Source organism: Macaca fascicularis, chromosome 4 (genome assembly GCF_037993035.2).
Source record: "Macaca fascicularis isolate 582-1 chromosome 4, T2T-MFA8v1.1".
Classification (NCBI taxonomy): Eukaryota; Metazoa; Chordata; class Mammalia; order Primates; family Cercopithecidae; genus Macaca; species Macaca fascicularis.
This window is the reverse complement of record NC_088378.1, coordinates 106,522,237-106,545,188: the sequence shown is the minus strand read 5'-3', so window position 1 is coordinate 106,545,188 and position 22,952 is coordinate 106,522,237. Positions and strand designations below refer to the sequence as shown.

The following is a 22,952-nucleotide window of genomic DNA, read 5'->3' as shown; positions in this document are numbered from 1 at the left end:
AAGACCACCTGGGAGCATACAACTTAAATCTATAAAATTTTTATGTCACATATATCTTAACAAATAGAAAAAAAAAAACTGATGCATTAGTCCTACTCCACAACAGTAAAATCATGATCTCTGATGTAAGGCCCAATCACGGGCATTTTCTAAAACAGTCTCTATTTTTTTTGCTTGTTTGTTTGTTTCTTGAGACAGGGTCTTACTCTGTTGCCCAGACTAGATGGAGAGCAGTGACACGATCTCCATTTGTTTCTATCTTCAGTTAACAATCACTGTAAAATGCTCTCCCACTCTTTAAAACTTACCATAAAAATAACATACAGCCTAAACTTACTGTAATAGGCAAATACTAAACTTGCCCTTATACTCTCTACCCTGTGAGGTTCTGGCCTTATATAATCTAATTTCCTGTAATGTGGGTAGCATTTGCTTTTAGCCAATAAAAAATGTCAACTGTGAAGTAATTTTACAGATGTAATACAGGTTCCAAATCAGTTAATTTTGATTCAATCAAAATAAGATTATCTTGGGTGAGCATGTGTCTTAGTCTATTTACTGATGCTATAACATTGCTAACCAGTAGGTAATTTATATAAAATAAAAGTTTATTTCTTACAGTTCTGGAGGCTAGAAAGTCCAAGAACATGGTGCTGGCATCTATTAAGGATCTTCTTACTGCATCATCAGATAAGAGAAGGTTGAACAGCAAGCGAGACCAAGGCACCAGAGGCCAGACTCTATAACAACCTACCGTCAAGATAACCTCTCCCTGGATGGCAATGTTAATTCATCCATTCATGAGGGTTCTGCCTCCATGACCCAATTACCTCTTGTTAGGCCCCACCTCCAAAAACTGCTGCATTTGGGATTTAGTTTCCAACACATAAACTTTTAGGGGGGTACATTCAAACCAATAGAAACATGACTTAATTAGTTAAAATCCCTTAAAAGTGGGACTGGGCACTCCTTAATGAGAAAGACTCTCTTTTCATCACTAGCTTAAAAAAAGTAAGCTCCTCTGTTGTGAGAAGCCCTGTGGAGAGGGGAATGTGGCAAGGAGCACAAACAGCTACTGGAAGCTAAGGGTGTCCCCTTGTTGACAACCAACAAGAAATCTGAGATGTCCGTCCTACAACTACAGAGAAATGAATTCTGCCAACAACCTGAGATCTTGAAGATGATCTTTCTCTAGCAAATCCTTTAGATGATGATGCAGCCTGACCAATACCTAAACTGAGGCCTCTGACACCCTAAGCAGAGGACCCCATTAGGTTCCATCCAGATTCCTGACCCACAAAAACTGTGAAGTAGTAAATGTGTGTTGTTGAAAGTTGCTAAATAAATGAGATGATGTATTATGCAGCAATAGAAAATTATACAATTGCCAACATCATTTTGACTGCTGGGCAATATTCCCATCCTTTAAAGGGAATTTATCTTATTTGGTTATACCCATGGAAAAAGTAGAGAATTGGACATAGGGTAGATGATCAGGAAATCTTTTTTATTGATTGGAAATATCGGATAAAAATAATCTATGGTATAATGAATATGTCTGGTCTGTTATATTTCAGCTTTCCAAAGAATATTCACACTTCCAAGGAGCACTTTTGATGTCACTGTCTTCTTCCTTTGTGCTGAAAGTCAATAGTTTGGCATATTTTTTCCAATGGGTCTCTTATAAAATGCATATTTCAGTCCCTCCCACAGAAATAATATGTTAAAACCTAACCCCTAATAAAAGGGTATTAGAAGGTAGGGACTTTAGAAGGTAATGAGGCCATGAGAGTGAAGCCTGCATTATGGGATTAGTGTTTTTATATGAAGAGAGAACAGAGGAGAGATTCTCTCAATCAGATAGATTGATAGATAGATAGATAGATAGATAGATAGATAGATAGATAGATAGATAGACAGACAGATAGACAGATATTAATAGATAGATAGAGGAGTCCCGCGGGTTCCGGCACCCGGACCCACACTCTGTCGGGGTGCTCTGCTGAGTAACACTGCCGTGGCATTCGAGGAGCTGTGGTCCAGCCTGCGCGGCGGGAAGCGGCGGCGGCGGCCCCAGCGTCCTAAGAGAAGCTGAAACCTATCAACGCTCTTCAAAATGCAGTGGAATGTACCACGGACTGTATCTCGACTGGCACGCAGGACATGCTTGGAACCACATAATGCTGGTCTTTTTGGACGCTGTCAAAATGTAAAGGGACCTTTACTTTTGTACAATGCTGATTCCAAAGTGGTTTTGGTACAAGGCCTTCAAAAACAATGGTTGAATTTATCTGCTGCCCAGTGCGTTGCAAAGGAAAGGAGGCCGTTGGATGCTCATTCACCCCAACCAGGAGTCCTTCGCTATAAGCAAGGGAAGCAACATGTTTCATTCAAGAGGGTTTTTTCATCCAGTGCCACAGCTCAGGGAACTCCAGAAAAAAAGGAAGAGCCTGATCCTTTGCAAGACAAATCTATTAGTCTTTATCAACGATTCAAGAAGATATTTAGACAGTATGGAAAAGTTCTGATTCCAGTGCATCTAATAACTTCTGGTGTTTGGTTTGGAACATTTTATTATGCGGCCTTGAAAGGAGTGAATGTCGTTCCTTTTCTAGAACTCATTGGGTTACCTGACAGTGTGGTAAGCATCCTGAAAAACTCCCAGAGTGGAAATGCACTCACAGCATATGCCTTGTTTAAGATTGCAACACCTGCTCGGTACACCGTGACTTTGGAAGGAACATCCTTCACTGTGAAGTATCTGCGCAGTCATGGCTACATGTCCACGCCACCACCCATCAAGGAATATCTACAGGACAGGATGGAGGAGACAAAGGAGCTTATCACAGAGAAGATGGAAGAAACAAAAGACAGACTCACTGAAAAGTTACAAGAAACCAAAGAAAAGGTTTCCTTTAAGAAAAAAGTGGAATAAGGTGCCTTATAGCATTATAGAAGTATAGCAGTATAGAAAATTCCTGCACTTTAACCCTTTGGAAACTATGGGCAAAGATACGTGTGTCTGATTTTTTTTTTTTTTTTTTTTTTTTGTTAGTTGTCTAAATATACAAGTTCTCTGAGGGTTAAAGAAGTAAAATACCTTTTTAAAGTTAAATATCACTAGAAAAATCAGTGTTATTACAAGGAAAGAAATGAACCCAGTGTAAGAATGTCCCATCAGTAGCAGTATTAAGCAGTGGTGAACGTCTTAGAAGTCATACTTCTTTTTCAAGGTCTTCAGAACCACACTTATTTCTGTTTTGTTGCAGCTGTAATTGATGCACACTATAGGCAGACGACTCCTTGAATAACCAGTGTGACCCATAAAATAGGCTAATACTGGATCTTAATTTTTATGTTATTCATTAAGGTTTTAACTATATTCAGTATGTAATTTGGAGACAAACTAGCATCATCAAAACTGCCTGTGAATAAGAAGGTATTTAGTCTTTCTATAAAAACAGAATAGAGCAGTTACCTACCAGTTAAAATATCTTATATGAAGAAAATAGAATAAAGATTCAGTCATATATATGTAAATACGATGTATTGATTGTATGTAAATGAAAAATGGACCCTTTAAAATTTTTTTTTTTAAATAGATAGATAGATAGTTATAGATGTAGACATACATATAGATATCTCTCACCCGCCCTTAACCCCCTCTCTCTGCCGTGTGATGGTACAGCACAAAGTTGTCAATCTGTAAACTAGGAAGAGGATCCTCACCAGAAATCAGGCAGACCAGCCTCTTGATCTTGGACCTTACAACATCCAGAATTGCTAGCAGTAAATTTCTATTGTTTAAGCAAGACAGTCTATGGTATCTTGTTATAACAAGCTGACTAAAATAGGGTCATGTTCTGCCTTGGGACATTGGTGAATAGCTTTTATAAAAATAAATCAGTGAGTGTAAAATATAGCACTGAGAGCATTTTAAATTTTCTAGTATTCTTATCTTCTTTAATGAAAACAACATCAATTGAATTGAGCCCAACTTCATTCCACTCATTCATACTTACTCAGGCCGTCAATACATACATATTCTTCAATCAGACAAACTATGAAAGTTCTTTTTTTCTTTCCTCTAGTGTAATATCTCTCTTACAATGTTTATGAAAACACTTTTATACAAATATTCCTAGGATTAAAAAAAAAAAAAAAAGACTTTCTCTTAAGTAAAATTTGGCCTGGAGGGAAAAATAAAATACAGTAGGTTAGAGCTGGAGATAATAAAACTTCTGAGCAAACTTTGAAGCTCCCTGTAATTTCTAACTACTATCCTGTTTAAAAATAAGTTCATGTTCTACCTTCTCTATAATAAAGGCTAATGCTCCTTTGAATTATCAATATATAATACAGCAAACTATCTTTCTGGTAAAGGGAGGGAGGAAAGGAGGAGATTGTGGACAATGAGTTACTCAAGGGAGCTTACTATAAGATTTTTATTTTTTAATATTTTCTTTTTAAAAATAATTTCAACTTTTATATTAGATTCAGGCAGTACATGTGCAGCTTTGTTACGTGGGAATATTGTGTGAAGGGTGAGAATGTATTTAGTTCAGATACTGTAAATTTTTTTTCATTATTGAATACTTTATCTTTTTACAGCAGTTTTGGGTTCATGGCAAAATTAAGAGTAAGGTAGAGAGGTTTCACATATACACCTTACCCCTATACATGTGAATCCTCCTCCATCATCAACATTCTCCACCACAGTGGTACATTGATTATAACTGATGATCTTGCATTGACACATCATTTACATGTGTTTAATTTACATTAGGGTTTGCTCTTGGTGTTATACATTCTATATGTTTAGAAACATGTGTAATGACATGTATTTATATAGTACCATACTGAGTATTTTCACTCCCTAAAAATCTTCTATGCTTCACCTATTCATCCCCTCTCTCTCTTAATGCTTGGAAACCACTAATCATTTGTAGTATGCTATAAATTATATTTTATGGCTATAAGATTAAAGATGGCCATAAGGCCCACTCAAACATCTCTCAGAACCCATGCTATGTGACACTTAGCAATATGATATAACATGGCCTGGAGACTTTTAATCCTGGCCCAGGGATTACTAGGTATTTATAATGACAGCACTTAAAAACACTGCTGTCCTGGAGACAAGGCCACCTCAGCACAGATGCAACTTTTGTGAACCTTAAAACAAAGCTTACTCTTATAAGAATACCTTAAACTCCCTTTATGAAGCAAACACCTGTTAATAGACTGGACTGAATGTAAGCATAAGAAAGGGGGAAGAATTCCCTAAACTCTGAGAATGGTCTCCAGATGGAGACCCTCCCAGTCAAGCACTCTTCCAATCCCTGACTGGATATGTCCCAGCCTATGAGCCAGCTCTCACTGTCCATCTTGTAAGAGTACTCCCAGAATAAACATCAGATTCATCTTCAGTGAGAATTGGACTGAAGGAACATATCACCCCTGGGAGAGTTGGTTAACAGGGGCCACCCAAGACCCTAAACATGACATCTTTTTGCTATCACCATGGTTTTGCCTCTTTAAGAATGTAATGTTGTTGAAGTCATACAGCATGTAGCTTTTTTTAGTTTATATTCTTTCACTTGGTAATACTTATTTAATGTTTCTCCATGTTTCATGGCTTAAAAGCTCATTTCCTTTTAGAACTGAATAACATTCCATTGTCTAGATATGCTACAGTTGATTAACCAAATCACCTATTGAAGGACATCTTGGGATTCTAGGCTGAGGTAACCACATTAGAAAATATAAATAAAGTTGCTATAAATATCCATGTACAGGATTTTGTGTGGACATAATTTGTATTGCTAGGTTTTATGGTACAGTATGTTTAGTATTATAATAGACCATGAAATTCTCTTCGAAATCTGCTCTACAATTTTTCATTCCTACAAGCAATTAATGAGAGTTCTTGCTATTCCACATTCTTGTCAGCACTTGGTGTTGTCAGTGTTTTAGATTTTGGCCATTCTAGTAGGTGCATAGTGGTATCTTATGGTTGTTTTGATCTGCATTTCCATGATGACATATGTATTAGTCAGGGTTCTCTAGAGAGACAGAACTAATGGAATAGATTATATATGTATGTATGTGTGTGTGTGTGTGTGTGTGTGTGTGTGTGTGTGTATATAAAGGGGAGTTTATTATTAACTCACATGATCACAAGATCCCAAAATAGGCCATCTGCAGGCTGAGGAGCAAGGAGAGCCAGGAGCCAGTCCTAGTTCCAAAACTGAAGAACTTGGAGTCTGATGTTCAAGGGCGGAAGCATCCAGCACAAGAGAAAGATGTAGGCTGGGAGGCTAGAACAGTTTCTCTTTTCACATTTTTCTGCCTGCTTATATTCTAGCCATGCTGGCAGCTGATGAGATTGTGTCCACCCAGGTTAAGGGTGGTTCTGTCTTTTCCCATCCACTGAATCAAATGTTAATCTCCTTTGGCAATACCCTCACAGACACACCTAGGGTCAAATCCTTCAATCCAATCAAGTTGACACTCAGTATTAACTATCACAAGTCCACCCCTTGTCAACTTGAACCCATACACATCTCCTGAGATCATACATCATCTTCAAATAAAGAAAATAATAAGGTCATAATTACACCGAACATAATACAACTATGCTTTGTATAACCAGAAACGCACCAATCCCCAACCCAAATACTATTACATAAAGTTAACAATACTTAAATGCTGATGTGAAATCAATAAATCTTATGTAATATGGTAAAGGAGAAAGGAAATAAAATGAAGATATTTTCTTATTACAAGCATATACACACACAAACAAGTTTTTAACAAAAGAAAGAGGAAATACTCATGACAATTACAGTCCTTGTTTCTGCAGTTGGTCATGTGGTCGTAGCTGGTATAGATGATTACCCTCTTCTACTACCCATTCTATATTCCCTTTGCCTTCAGCAAGCATCTCAGCAGGTCATGGTTCTTTTCCTGGTTGAGTGATCCAAACCTTCATTCCTGAAGGGTCTGGGTTATTTGTGGTCCTGCCTGAATTAGGCCGTTGTAATTTCCCATTGACCTTAATCACAGGCCATGGTAATACTAAGAGACACCCTAATGGATCTCCTGTATTCCACACATACTCTTTCTTACCACCATTTTGTAGTAGTAGACTGATTTCATCTTGATAGTCTGGGTAAATCACCCTAGCCAACACTGTAACTCCTTTCTTGGCCTGTTGACTTAAAGGTGGGAGGAGCCCAAAGTGTCCAGGTGACAATCTTAACTCCCAGTTTAATGGAGTCATTATTGTGTCTGCTTAGTTCCTCCCTCTGGAACTAGGACCTCTAGGCCAGCAGAATGTAATGTCATGAGAACAGGAAGCAAAAATTTTGCTAGTGAAGTTGATGGTGGCACCATTCACAATCATTATGGGAGATGCAATACTGTTTTTAATTTACCATTTTTCTAGGTATAGGCAGCTCTAATGGCTTCCATTTGGGCTTACCCACCATAGTAGCCCTCACCATACCAGTCAGGGAGCCAATGTGGGGGTTCTGCCAGCTGCTAAGTATGTCTATGCCAATTATGCATTCCGGCACTGGGGAAATGGCCACAGGATGAGTCCAGGGACTCATTGTAAGTGAGACCTAAGCTAAAACTCCATTAAATACTTGACCTCCATAAGCTCTACTTTAACTGGAGGACCACAGTGATGTTTTGGGTTGCCTGGTATCAATGTCAAGTCAGAGTCAGTGTCCAGTAGTCCCCAAAATGTCTAATCATTTCCCTTTCCCCAAAGCACAGTTACTATGGTAAAAGGCCAGAAGTCTCCTTGGGGAAGGATGGCAGAAAGATTTACAGCATACTTGTTGCTAATGTAGTGGGGTCCTTCCTCAAGAGGACCCAGCCTTCCCTTCATTCAAGGGGTTCTGGGTCTGTAAACTGGCTCAAGTCTGAGAATTGATTGAGGGGCCATGATTCTTTGTTTCTGTAATTCAAATTATTCTTTTGTTCATTTGAACTAGAAGATTTCTGCTTATATAAATCAAGTGGGAATGCAGTAGGCATCTTATCAATTTCACTTCTAGGAACACCATGTTTAATTAGTTAATGTCAGAGCTCTACACAAATCAGACTATTCTGATTGCCACTTTCTGTCTGCCATCCATTACAGTAGCTACATGCACCTTGCCTTTGACTGTTGAGTGCTGCCACTTGGCCCCTGCTACCTCGGGATCCAATTATTCTCACTGTACTTAAATTTAGTAGTTGAGTGACTGTGGTTCCCACTGTTAGCTCTGACATACAGAGAAGAGCAATTGCAGGTTTCTTCAGAGATGCAGGTGCTGCCCTCACAAATCTATTTTGCAAGGCATTGGTCAAGGGTATATCTTCTGGACCCTCCCAGCTTAAATGAGTAGGTCTAAATGACTCTTATCAACTCCACCATCCCAATCTCCCTAAGCCTTTGAATACCTTTCTCAAATTAAACTAAGGTAGATCAGGTGTTTCCAGCTTGCTCACAGTGGGCCATTTTTACTCCGTATTTCAGCTAACCAAGCAAACCAGCCTTACATATCTGGGTTTGTTTTTGTTTTTCCAGTTCCTCCAGGTGTGATGTTAGATTGTTAATTTGAGATCTATCTTTTTTTAATGTAGAAATTTCATGCTATAAAGTTTCCTCTTTACACTACTTTTGCTGAATTCCAAAGATTTAGAAATTTTTTATCTCTGTTTTTATTTATTTCAAAGAACTTTTTTATTTCAGCCTCAATTTCCCTTTTTACCTAAAAGTCATTTAGGAGAAAGTTGTTTAATTTCCATGTAAACGTAATTGTGTAGTTCTGAGAGATCTTCTGGTATCTATTTCTACTTTTATTCCACTGTGATCCAATAGTATGGTTGGTATAATTTTGATTTTTTTGAATTTATTGAGATTTGCTTTAAGCCTGAGCATGTGATCAATCTTGGAGTATGTCCCAGGTGCAGATGAGAAGAGCATATATTCTGTGATTGATGAGTGGAGCATTCTGTAGATGTCTATGGGGTCCAACTGGTCATGTGTTTAACTTAAGTCCAAAATTTATTTTTTAGTTTTCTCACTCAGTGATCTCTCTAAGCTGTCAATGGATATTGAAGTCCCTTACTATGATTGTGTGACTGCCTAAGTCTTTTTATAGGTCTAGAAGTACTTGTTTTGTGAATCTAGGTGCTCCGTTGCTTGGTGCATATATATTGAAGATATTTATGTCTTCTTGTTGAATTGAACTGTTTATCATTATTTAATGTCTTTCTACGTCCTTTTTTTACTTTTGTTTGTTTAAATTCTGTTTTATCTGATATAAGCATAGTGATCCCTGGTGTTTTTTTATTTTCCATTTACATGATAGGTCTTTCTTCAACTCTTTACTTTGAGACTATGGCTGTTATTATGTGTGAGATTGGTCTCTTGAAGACAGCAGATGCAAATGAATGGGGCTCTTTTTCAATCTATCTTTCCACTCTATGCCTTCTAAGTAGAGTGTGTTTTTGTAGTAGTAGGTATCATTCTTGCAATTCCATGTTTAGAACTCCCTTAAGAATCTTTTGTAAGGCTGGTTTAGTAGTAAGGAATTTCATTAATGTCTGGAAAAGTATTTATTTCTCTTTCACTTATAAAGCTTAGTTTGGCAGGATATGAAATTCTTGCTTGGAATCTCATTTCTTTTTAAGAATGCTGAAAATAGGCCCCAGATCTCTCCTGGCTTGTAAGGTCTCTTCTCAGAAATCTGCTGTTAGCCTGATGGAGTTCCTTTTGTATATGATCTTATATTTTTCACTAGCTGCCTTTAAGACTTTTGCTTTAGTGTTGACCTTGTGTAGTCTGGTGACTGTATGCCATAGTGATGTACATTTTGTATAGTCTCTCACAGGTTTCTCTGGATTACTTGTATCTTGATGGCTACCTCTTTAGCAAAATTAAGAAAATTTTCTTGGCCGGGCGCGGTGGCTCAAGCCTGTAATCCCAGCACTTTGGGAGGCCGAGACGGGTGGATCACGAGGTCAGGAGATCGAGACCATCCTGGTGAACATGGTGTAACACCATCTCTACTAAAAAATACAAAAAACTAGCCGGGCGAGGTGGCGGCGCCTGTAGTCCCAGCTACTCGGGAGGCTGAGGCAGGAGAATGGCGTGAACCCGGGAGGCGGAGCTTGCAGTGAGCTGAGATCCGGCCACTGCAACTCCAGCCCGGGAGACAGAGCGAGACTCCGTCTCAAAAAAAAAAAAAAAAAAAGAAAATTTTCTTGAATTATTACCTCAATTTTTTTCCAGGTCATTTCTTTTTCTCTGTCTCTCTCAGGAATGGCAATAATTTATAATTCCATATTTCTTGAAGACTTGTTAATTTTATATACTCTTTTTTTTTTCTTTTTTTGAGACAGAGTCTCACTCTGTCACCCAGGTTGGAGTGCAGTGGTGCGATCTCATCTCACTGCAAGCTCCACCTCCTGGGTTCATGCCATTCTCCTCCCTCAGCCTCCCAAGTAGCTTGTACTACAGGTGCCCGCCACCATGACCAGCTATTTTTTTTTTGTATTTTTAGTAGAGACGAGGTTTCACCATGTTAGCCAGGATGGTTTTGATCTTCTGACCTCATGATACACCCGCCTCGGCCTCCCAAAATGCTGGGATTACAGGCATGAGCCACCATGCCTGGCCTTATATTCTCTTTTCTTTATTTTTGTCTGTCTCAGTTAGCTTGAAAAACTGATGTTCAAGCTTGAGATTCTTTCTTCTGCTTGGTTCAACCTATTGATAAAACTTTCAATTATATTTTGAAATTCTTTAAGTGAATTTTTTATTTTAAATTCCAGAAGCTGTGCTCTAACATCCTTTTAGGATATTTATCTCTTTCTTTATTTCCTGGATTGCTTTAGATGCCTCTTTGTTTTTATTTTCAATCTTGTCTTGGATCTCACTGAGCTTCTTTGCAATTCATGCTTTGAATTGTTTATCTGTCATGTCTGAGTCCATTTTGGATAGGGATCCTTGCTGTAGAAATAGTGTGATCCTTTGTGGTGTCATGACATTCATATTTTTAATGGTGCCTGAATACTTACGTTGGTTCCTTCTCATCCAGAAATGTTGGCATTTCTCAGTTTGTAAAATTATTTTTGGACAGGTGGGATTTTTTCTTTTTTTTCTTTTTCTTATATTATTATTTTTTCTTCTTTCCCTTTTTCTTCTCCCCTCTGAGGGGTCTGATGGTAGAGAATGCTTGGTAAGGTCTTTTGGCTTTGCTTCTATAGCCTTATTCACTTTTGTCACCAGGTTTTATACTGGGCTATGCAATTCAACCAACAAGCCAGTAGATGAGACTTATGGCTAAGATGCAGCTGAATATATACTTAATTCTTATTTACTGGGATAATCTCTAAGATTCCTCAGGCAATAGTCTGATTTATGGAGTGCGCAGTAAGTGGTCTGAGCTGCATTCTTAGCCCTGGAGGGTCAGGGGCAAGATGGGCAGGACTGGACCAAGCAGGTTTACCTACAAGGTCTCTAAAGGCAGGCACAAGTACCAACACAAAGAGAAAATCTAGAGAATGACTTCCAAGTACCCAGAGGTTTGCATAGGTATGGAGCTTGGAAAGCTCCTCACTGCCAAGTTCTCTGCACAGGGATGGAGGGCAGCCTAAGCTCCTAATCCAGGAGAGTGGGTGCTCCAGATGCCTGGATGTCTGCCTTGGCTTAGCATGGAGTTGAGGAGGGCTCTCTGTGCCAGGGTCTCTCCACAGCAATGGTGGGAAGGTTCAGGCTGCTGTTCCAAGCAAGTGGGTGCCCCTAATGCCTGGAGATATGCCTGGGCATGGACTCTGGCTGCTGATCTAGGCAAGCAGGTGCTCTGAATGCCTGGACATCTGCCTGGGCATGAAGCACAGAGGGTTCCCCTTCACCCAGATCTATGCACAGGAATGGTACCCGAGATTGCAAATCTGGGCAAATAGGTGCTTTGAATGCCTGCAGATCTGCCTAGGCATGAAGCAAAGGGCCCTCCTGCACCATGATTAATGCCAGGAAGGGTGGGGCAGCCCAGGCTGTTGGGTCAGGCAAGTCGTTGTCCTAAATGCCTGGATCTATGCCTGTGGATGGAGTTGAGAGGGCCCCACTGCACCATAATCTCAGGGGAACAGTCTGAGGCATCCAGCAATGACACCTACAGACCAGTTCCAGGTTGTCAAGTTTGTCCTGGGCTGCAAGTCTCATAATTCAGAAGAAACTGCAGCTGTAGCAGCTCTCCTCCTGCTCCAGGCCTATGATGAGAGAGAACACAATTCCACTTCCCACTGCTGGGGCACTTTCCAGAGTTCTGGCTGTAGGGGTCCATACCCAACTCTAGAGCAGGCATTTCAATTTCTGGCCTGAAACTAAAATGCCTGTGCAGGCACACTGCCAACTCACCAAGGAAATGGCTGACTTTATGTTCTCCCAGATTTAAAATGGTGTCCTACTCTGGGTTCTGGGTCTGGGAGAATGACTGCAGCTTTTTCTGTTAACTTTCTTTACAGCATCTCCAAGTCTCTCCTCAAGTTAGCTCTAGGGCTGGAGAGAAACAAAGTGCTCTCCCTCAACCTGGGTTGTTCAGATGCCCAATGAAAAGACGAGTCACAGAGGGAAGTTCTCTGCCTCTCGCGTACTGGGGTTTCACTCATTTGTATCAGCTGGACTACATCACGAGGGCTGTTTGCCCATGTTCTGCTCCCTAAGATACTCCGAGATATCCTTCCCAATTTCAGTGGATTTCCATTTTTCTTCTTCAAAAAAATTCAGTTTATCTTTATGCACTATCTTGCTATTTCCAAGTAGCTGAGCCATGCTAAAAGTCTCTGCCATCTTGAAAACAAACAAACAAACAAAAAAACATTGTTTTTATAGCTGGACATAATATATCAGGTAAAAAGAACTGCTGTAAATAGACCTTTAGTAATGTGTGGGGTGAGGATTTCTATAGTCCCACAAGTGTTCTATAGTCCTACGATAGGATCTCAGTCATTTAGTAAGCCCATGTCCTGGACTGTGAATTTCACAAGTGTGTCTCAGATTTTTCCTGCCTTAGGTGGAACAGGATAGCTATAATGAGCTGGAATTGGAGCTGGAATTGGGTATTTCCCTCCTCTTACTTAGAAAGCTAGAGCTCACTAGAGTTGGATATTTCTTTTCTTGTTTTCTTCTTTTTTTTTTTTTTTTTTTTTTTTTTTTTGAGACAGAGTCTCTCTCTATTGCCCAGACTGGAGTGCAGTGGCACGATCTTGGCTCACTGCAAGCTCTGCCTCCCGGGTTCACGCCATTCTCCTGTCTCAGTCTCCCAAGTAGCTGGGACTACAGACGCCTGCCACCACGCCCAGCTAATTTTGTTTTTGTATTTTTAGTAGAGACGGGGCTTCATCGTGTTAGCCAGGATGGTCTCGATCTCCTGACCTCATAATCCGCCCGCCTTGGCCTCCCAAAGTGCTGAGATTACAGTCGTGAGCCACCGCGCCCAGCCGAGTTGGATATTTCTATCTCCCAGGTCAGCTGGGCTCTGATAACAAACACCACAGAAGGTTAGGATCTGGTTAACCAGTTTCTGCTGGGGGCACACCTTGTTAAAAAGAACAGACTACTGTAGCATATTTCAAAATATTTTCTTTTCTTGGCCTCCTGATAGAAGGATGAGGAGGCTTTTCTCCAGTCTTTAGTGTGAGAATATAGTTGAGCCACTGGAGCTAAATCTCAAAATATTGGAGCCCCCCTCCTATTCTTGGGTCGCTCTTGAGTTTTTACCTCTCACAGTTGTCTATACTGAACTTTCAGGAATTTACCATTACAGTTCAAGTTTACCTATCTGTGGTAGTTTCAGATCACGAGTCTTTGCTCTGGTAAACAATAGCTCCCAGTATTTGCCCATCTGTCTTTCCAATCTTGGGAACAGCAGTTTGTCCGTGTCCTCCATTCTCTTTCAGATCTAAGAAAAGTTGGTGATTTTTCAGTCTGTTTATCTTTTTACCTGTTGTGAGGACAGAGTGACAGCTTCCAGGCTTCTTACATGTGGAACCAGAAACCAGCAGTCCCATGTGACAAGGTTTACATAATAATCTTAAGAGAGAATTTTTCCTAACTCTATTTCTACAAATGTCCAAGTAGATGTTAATTATTTATGATAAATAAGATTTTTGATCAAATGATTTGGAGAAATACTGAGTTAAAGAAAAATCAAACAATTTTTTTTAACTTTAGTACTTCTTAGAACCTTTGTTGTAAATCTCCAAGATTACAATTTACTCTGCAGGATTTTCCCAAACCTTTTCAAATATTGAACACTTTTTAACCTAGAAAAACAACTGGGTGTGTTTACACACTCAATACCATTATTTCCTAAAGTGCAGCTCCCAGAGCAGCTACTTCAGCATCAACATCTGGGGACTTGTCAGAAATGCAGATTCTTGGGCCTCACCCCACAGTACTGAACCAGAAACTCTGAGGGTGGGCCCAAAGTCCCTGTTTGAACCTATCTATCAGGTGAATCTAATGCATGCTGAAGTTTGAGAGGCATTGCTCTATTTCATGTGTGACTTGAGTAGTCCTTACCTAATATGATTAGGCTTTGTGTCCCCACCTGAATCTCATCTTGAATTGTAATCCTCAGATGTTGAGGGAGGAACGTGGTGAGAGATTATTGGATCATGGGGGCGGTTCCCCCGTGCTATTCTCGTGATAGTGAGTTCTCACGAGATCTGATGGTTTATAAGTGTTTGGCAAGTTCTTATTTGCTCATTCTTCTCTCACTTGCCACCATGCAAAGAAAAGGCCTTGCTTCACCCTTCACCTTCTCTCATGATTGTAAGTCCTGAGGCCTGCCAGCCATGTGGAACTGTGAGTCACTTAAACTTCTTTCTTTTATAAATTACCCAGTTTGGGGTATTATGTAGAAATGTGAGAACAGACTGATACACTGCCTATGCTTTCTTTTAGAACAGATATTTACTGAAAGAAATATTTTTAAAGAGTAAGTGAATTAACATTGGGAACTGTGTAACCATTGACACTGGAAACACGATTTCTCCCTGTGGAGTTGTAAATGATTGGTTTAGAGTAATTAAAGAGACATGAACAATGTTTAATGGCTCTCAAATACTTTACTAAAGACATTGACTCTAAAATCAAAGGTGTTTAATTGATAGGAAAAATATAGATATTTTTCCACTCTCCAGTCTGTCAGTCTTGTAATTTACGGCATAAGAAATTTCTTTTCAAATGAACGTCAAGGAAGTAAATGTGCTAAACGTTAACATCTGTTCTGAAGTAATTCGTCAGCGTTGCCATACACAGATGAGGTGAAACTTCCTTAAATGCCCATTTAAGTCACTTAGGGTTGCATGTGTTAGTAATATATGTTAAGTACTTGACAACTTGTGTAGTTTGCAGGGAAATTCTAAAATCCCACTGAATATGGTAGTATATCACAGCTTTGTAATTATAAATAAAAACATGCAATATCAAAAGGTTTACTTCATACGCTTATGCATAAGTGTGTGTTTGTGTGTGTCTGGAGATGGTATTAGTTCTTATCTGTATTGCGTGGAAAGAGGCAATAACAAAGTTTGGATTGACCGACTGTAGCTTATCTAGATGGGCCAATGACCAGATAGGATATTTGCTAGCACTGAAATAAATATACATGGGATGCATGTGCAGAATGTGCAGGTTTGCTACATAGTTATACGTGTGCCATGGTGGTTTGCTGCACCTAGTGACCCATCCTCTAATTTCCCTCCCCTCACCCCCCAAACGGTCCTGTTTTGTGTTGTTCCCCTCTGTGTCCAAGTGTTCTCAATGTTCAGCTCCCCCGTATGAGTGAGAAGATGCAGTGTTTGGTTTTCTGTTCCTGTGTTAGTTTGCTGAGGAGGATGGCTTCCAGCTTCATCCATGTCCCTGCAAAGGACATGATCTCATTCCTTTGTATGGCTGCTAGCACTTAGATATTTTTGTTAAGGAAATATCCATTATAGTAATCTGTTGTGCCATTTTAGTAAGAGAGAATTCTGTTGCAGTTAGTGAGATTATATAGGTCAGCAAGTGTTCATAATTAAGGATTTAAGCCCTGAGCTAAATAAACCAAGACCAGTTCTCCGTGAATAGATTACTTATTTAACCAGCGGTTTTGGTTTGCTTGCTGTTTTAACTACATTGAAAGCTTAATGCATTTTGGTGTCGAAGAGGGTCTGATATAAGACACAGTAGTCTTATATTTCTACTAGTCTTTTACCAAAATTACTTCCCCCATAATTCAGCCGGGTTATTTCAGCTCAAACAATGGGCCTATGAAGCCAAGTAGCACATAAGTAAAGGAACTTAAAAAAATTTCCATCAGTGTCAAAAGGCATGCAATTCTCTTTTATATTAATTACTTATGTTTTAATATGGAAAGTTACATAAAGTCAGCTAAGCTATTAGTAGCCATTCACTCATGAGCTGCTTATTGCTATTAACTTTTCTTAGTAAAAATTATTAGCTAAGGCCGGGTGCTGTGGCAAATGCCTATAATCCCAGCACTTTGGGAGGCCGAGGCAGGCGGATCATGAGGTCAGGAGATCGAGACCACCCTGGCTAATATGGTGAAACCCGTCTCTACTATAAATACTGTAGTCCCAGCTATTTGGGAAGCTGAGGCAGAAGAATGGCCTGAACATGGGAGGCGGAGCTTGCAGTGAGTCAAGATTGAGCCAATGCACTCCAGCCTGGGCAAAAAAGTGAAACTCCTCAAAAAAAATTTTTTTTAGCTAACTTTCACTTTTCACTTTCAGACTAGCCATGTACAAAAATAATTTTTTTATTTTACTAATTAGTTTATCCTCAAAATAACTGGGCTTATACACACCGTCAGTTGAAAAATGTGATAAAGCATTTTTTTTTTTTTTTTTTTTTTTTTTTTTTTTTAAATTTATTTATTATTATTATACTTTAAGTTGTAGGGTACATGTGCATAACGTGCAGGTTTGTTACATATGTATACTTGTGCCATGTTGCTGTGCTGCACCCATTAACTCGTCATTTACATCAGGTATAACTCCCAGTGCAATAAAGCATTTTTAAGTCCTCATAAATGTCCAGCATTTAGTGGGACTGATGCTTGCTGCATCTTCTCAAACATCAGTATGTACCGCTCCAGGGAAACATGAAGATCTGAGACTACTACTTTAGTAAAACTGGGGAAAAAAATCTACTGATTATTTCCTATGCATGATTAATTTATTTGCTTTACCCATAAGATTTTTGGATAGCAAGATTGAAAGAGAAAATCAAAAGCTGCGTGTGTGTGTGTGTATGCATTTGATCTTCTGCCATCTCATGGGATTTGTCTTAGTTCTCATGTCAGAGCTCTTTAGGGAATTGGGTAGGGTAGAAATAGTAGGTGATAGTTAAAGGTTTCTTGAGCTTAAAAAAAAAAAAACTCGAATGAGCTGAAAGTAGAATTTTCAAACAACTAGAAATTGTCCTTACCTAGACTTTGGTGGTATGAAGAAAGCTTTAGCTGAGAGAAGCAAAAGTGGACCAATCCAAGAAAGTTGAGATTCTTCAGGGTGTGGGTCTTGGGATGTTCTCTGTGCATGGTGGCGACAAAGCCCTCATCAGCAAATAATGCTGCATATTGAAGCATGCTGTGGTACAGACTGTACACTACACTTTTCAAACTAAAAAGCAGATTAAAAGATTACTGTGGGAAAGTTTGTAGCTAGCAGAGTATGATTGACATCTTTGGTAAGCATTAGTGCTATATGCCAAATGCAGTTGGTTTTCTTCCTGAGTACAGGGTAGGATTTTATTTCGCTCCCTTTCTTGTGCTCATGTGACTTGGTTTGGACAATGTTTAATACGAAAGGAAGTGTATGTCACTTTCTCATGGATGCTTTTAGATTTGGTGAGAGACTCAATGTGCTTTTTGTTTCCCTCTGCTGAGGTGCCTGGAAACAGTCCAGCAGCCTGGGTCCTACAGTGTTCACCATGCAGATCAAAGCCCTCCAATTGGCCTGAAATGAACATGTAGAATGAGGAAAAAAAAAAAAAAGCTATAGAGTTTCTGGGGTTTGTTGCTACCACAGCATAATCTGACTAATAAAAATCCTTGGGCAGTGCCCTCAACGCATTTGAAGACAAGCTGTTTTTAAAATTTGATACATAATTTTATACATACTTATGGGGTATATATGATATTCTGTTATGTTCATAGAATGTGTAATTGTCAGGTGAGGGTATGTGGGATATCCATCACCTCAAGTATTTATTATTTCTTTGTGTCAGAAACATTTTAATTCCTCACTTCTAGTTATTTTGAAATACACAATACATTGTTGTTAACTATAGTCACCATACTTTGTTATCAAATATTAGAATTTATTCATTTTAACTGTATGTTTATACCCATTAACCAACCTCTCTTCATCCCATCTACCCCCGTCCACATACACTTCTCAGAATTTGGTATCTATTATTTCACTTTGGTATCTATTATTTCACTCTGTCTTCATGAGATGAACTTCATTATCTTTTGAGTGAGAACATGTGATATTTGTCTTTCTGTGTCTGACTTATTTCACTTAACGTAATGGCCTTACTTCCACCCTTGTTGCTACAAATTACATGATTTTATCCTTGTTTATGGCCAAATAGTAGTCCTTTGTATAAATTAATAGACCACAGTTTTAAATCCAATTGTCCATTAATGGACACTAGATTGATTCCATATCTTAGTTATTGTGAATAATGCTGCAATAAACATGTGAGTGCAGGTATCTTTTTGATATACTAATTTATTTTCCTTTGGATTAATACCAGTAATGGGGTTGCTGGAGCATACGGTAGTTCTGTTTTTATTTATTTATTTTTTGGAGAAATCTCCATACTGTTTTCCATAGCAGCTTTATGAATTTACAAACCCACTGATAGCTTAAATTCTTACCCACTGATAGCTAAATCCTTACCAGTGTTTGCTAAATTTTTTGATTTTCAAAAATAGCCGTTCTAACGGGGCTATTAAAATATCTCATTGTGGTTTCGATTTGAATATCTCTGAGTAGTGATATTGAGCATTATTTTTCCCATACCTGTTGGCCATTTGTATGTCTTTTGAGATGTGCCTATACAGATCCTTTGTTCATTTTTAAATGGGATTATTTGTTTTTTGCTGTTGTTTGATTTCCTCATATATTCTGGATATTAGTCCCCTGTCAAGTGAATAGTTTGCAAATATTTTCTCTCATTGAACACGATGTCTCCTTATTCTGTTGATTGTTTCCTTTGCTGAGCAGAAGCTTTTCAGTTTAATATGTCCAATTTGTCTATTTTTGTTTTTCTTCCCTGTGTTTTTGAGGTCTAATCCATGAAACATTTGCCTAGACCAATGTCTTGAAGTGTTTCCTCCATATTTTCTTCTAGTAGTTTTACAGTTTTGGGTCTTACATTTAAGTCTTTAACTGATGCTGAGTTGATTTTGTGTATGATGAGAGATGGGGTCCAGTTTCATTCTTTTGCATGTCAGTATCCAATTTTCCCAGCACCATGTATTTGAGAGTGTCCTTTCCCCAGTGTATGTTCTTGGAACCTTTATGAAGATCATTTGGTAGCAAAAGAATTCAAGGAAATGATGGTATACCTATAGATTAAGAGTATGACTCTTCTTTTAGAATTTTTTGTGACATATGGAATCCTACAGAAAGGGGGAGCCCCAATGGTACCCAAAGTTGAAATTCTTACATTGGGAGAGGCTTTGCTGTAATTTCAGTATAAAATATGTTTTAGGCTTGTACACTAAGATTACCACCTGTTACATATACTTTGTGTCTGGAATCTCTGCAGCCCAGTGGACTAGACCTGCTCCATCAACTAACTTGTTTACTTTGACTTATTTATTTTAATTTTTATTTACTTATTTTTTTTGGACACAGAGTCTTGCTCTGTCACCCAGGCTGGAGTGCAGTGGCGTGATCTCGGTTTACTGCAACCTCCGCCTCCCAGGTCAAGCAATTCTCTCCCTCAGCCTCCCAAGTAGCTGGGATTACAGGTGCATGCCACCACACCGGGTTAATTTTTGTAGTTTTAGTAGAGATAGGGTTTCACCATCTTGGCCATGCTGATCTTGAACTCCTGACCTCATGATCCACCCGCCTCAGCCTCCCAAAGTGCTGGGATTACAGGTGTAAGCCACCATGCCCAGCCTACTTTGGCTTTTAAGGTGAAAACTTCAGCTAATACTCCATGCCCTGCTCCTCAGAAGAGCTATTGTATTGATTGTATAAGTAAATATAACACTAGAAATAAGATCACTAAATTATTGAATGTATAAAATGTGCCAAAATCAATATGTTAAGCAGTTTACATGGATTTTCACATATGTTCCTTTCCATAAATCTGTGAGGGAGATACTAACCTCATTTACCATTTCAGAAACTTGGAAATTATAAATGTTTAAAACTAGCCCCAAGCCACACAGCTTGCAGGTGGCAGAGCCAGAATGACAGCCCAGGTCTTCTTGATGCCAGTGCCATTGCTCTATGTAGCCCTCATTAATCACCTCTCACCTGGGTTACTGGAACAATTTTCTAACTTCTGCTTCTGCTTCTCTGATGTTCTTCTTTATCCCTCCTATTCTAGATAGAATGATGAATAAATACTATAAATATGACCTTGTAAATTCTTTTACTAAAATTGTACTGGCTTCCGACTGCTTTTTACATAAAATATAAACTCCTCATTGTGCCACAGAAGGCCCTCAAGGACAAGGGCCCCATCTCCTTCTCCACCTAAATTTTCTGCCACTTCTTTCTATTTTATGTTCTTCTAATAGTAGAGCACCTTTGCTCTATTAATGCTACTGATGGTCACCTTGCTTTATACAGTGTCTTCCACATGCAATGCTGGGGAAGATCTTTCAGGGGAAAATCCATATACCTTTATGCCTAAATCCAACAATAATTTAACAAGACAGCATAGGTGTAACTGTTCCATGGAAACTTCTGCAATATTCCCATCTGGATTATAGGTTTCTGTTCTCCCATGGAACTTTATGCAGGGCCTTATCACTGTATACATAATTTTATGATTTAGATATATGAGCCCTGAAATCAGAGAAACCCTTGGGTTTAAATATCAGCTCTGACACTCTTTAGTTAAATATACTTTCAACAGTTATTTAACCTCTCAGTTTCATAGTTGGTAAAAATAAGCATAGAGCTTCCTGTACAAAATTTTTATTTTATTATGTTTGTATTAAATAATGAGTTTAATGTAATGCCTTAGTATAGTCAGAGTTCAATAAAATATTTGTTGATATTTGTATTTCAATCACCACATTATAATATGATTACCTAAATATCTGTTTATGAACTCTTTAATGCCAGGAGGCATAATTTTTTCTTCTTTATAGACCAGTGTCTATTGTAGCAGACTCTAAGTAAGCATTTGGTATTTGAATAAATATGCAGATAAAAAAATTAGAATGACATTTAAGATGCTTAAACTCAAAGGCATTAATATACACCCAGGTTTCCTTGGGATGCTAGAAAATCCTAAAAATACAGCTCTGGGTTTTGGACAAGAGGAGAATAGAGTCTACTCCTAAGACTGTATGAAAGAATAGAAGAAAGATATAAGGCCTGCTGAGACAACAAAAGGAGTCCTGGATTGTCCCAATATACATAGTAAAATAAGTGATCTGCTCTAACTGAGATTAAGGAGGAAAAATTGGAAGTTTATGGGCTGAAGAGAGTTGGAACATTTTTGAGAGCAATGAGCCAAAGAGTCAATGAGGGAGAAATATCAGGCATGCTGAGCAGTGGTCAGGGCCAGCTTGCAGCCGGTTGCTATAAATATTAAGAAGGCTAGGTCTACTTGGCTATAGTTCTTTATCCAGCACGGATGCAGGCATGAAGAAGGTGGCCTTCATAGTAGATCTCCTGAAGAAAATTATTAAGGGGAACACAAAGTGAGAATAAAGATTAAGTCGGATATAGAATTATACTGTAATATTTTGCAATGGACCAATCAGGTCCAAAGCTATTAGCAAATATTAAGATTTCTGTAAATATTTGTTGAAAAACTTAATGAAATGAGTAACAGATATGCCATTTCTGGTCATATATTTCATGCATAAAGCCCAACATAATGAAGAGAGTATTCATTTCAATATATAATATTCCTCCTGAGAAGATAGCATTTTGTGTTTGAATTGCAATATTTCTCAATTCTAGTTTCCAAATAAACTCAGAAAATAAAGTAATGGAAATACGTAAATTACTCTACAAATAATGTCAAGCTGCCTTTCTTTGCTTAACTCTGTTTAAAGAGTATTAAATATAAAGAGAAGAGAATGGCTCATGATGAAATGAATCATCACTTGAATTTTTTTAGGATCACAATAACCACAATACACATAATGAATTCAAGTCAATTTAGAGAATTAACCTGTATAAACATAATCTATTGTAATATGAATGATGCTGACAGACTCTAGAATAAATTAATATAGACATATGTTGTTGTTGTTGTTCCCTGACTTCATTTTAACTTGTATATGCCTTTCATGGCATAATTGGAAAGGGAGATGAAAAGGGAGAAGATGATAAAGAAGAAAGGAATAACTAAGGGAAGGAGGCAGTATAAGCAAAACCTGGTATTTGGGAATTTAAATTTAGAGAAAAAAATGTACTGTTTCTTTTGGACTATTTATTTTGAATCTTCCAAACTCATTTCATCTAGAAATGACCTTTTGTATTACCACAGGGTAGTATGACAGAACAGATTATAGGAAGAAGTAATGATAAGTGGATGACTAGGATTAGGAGTGGGAAGGTGGAATTTAAACACTTAAAATCACTTAAGCCAGGCACAGAAAGACTAACATCACATGTTCTCACTTATTTGTGGGATCTAAAAATCAAAATAATTGAACTCATTG

General features: G+C 38.5%; 1 pseudogene; it reads left to right on the top strand.

The window, feature by feature from the left end:
• Positions 1–1,958: 1,958 nt before the first annotated feature.
• LOC102128561 (protein FAM210A pseudogene) lies at positions 1,959–2,935 on the top strand (annotated as a pseudogene).
• The last annotated feature ends 20,017 nt before the right edge of the window (positions 2,936–22,952 follow it).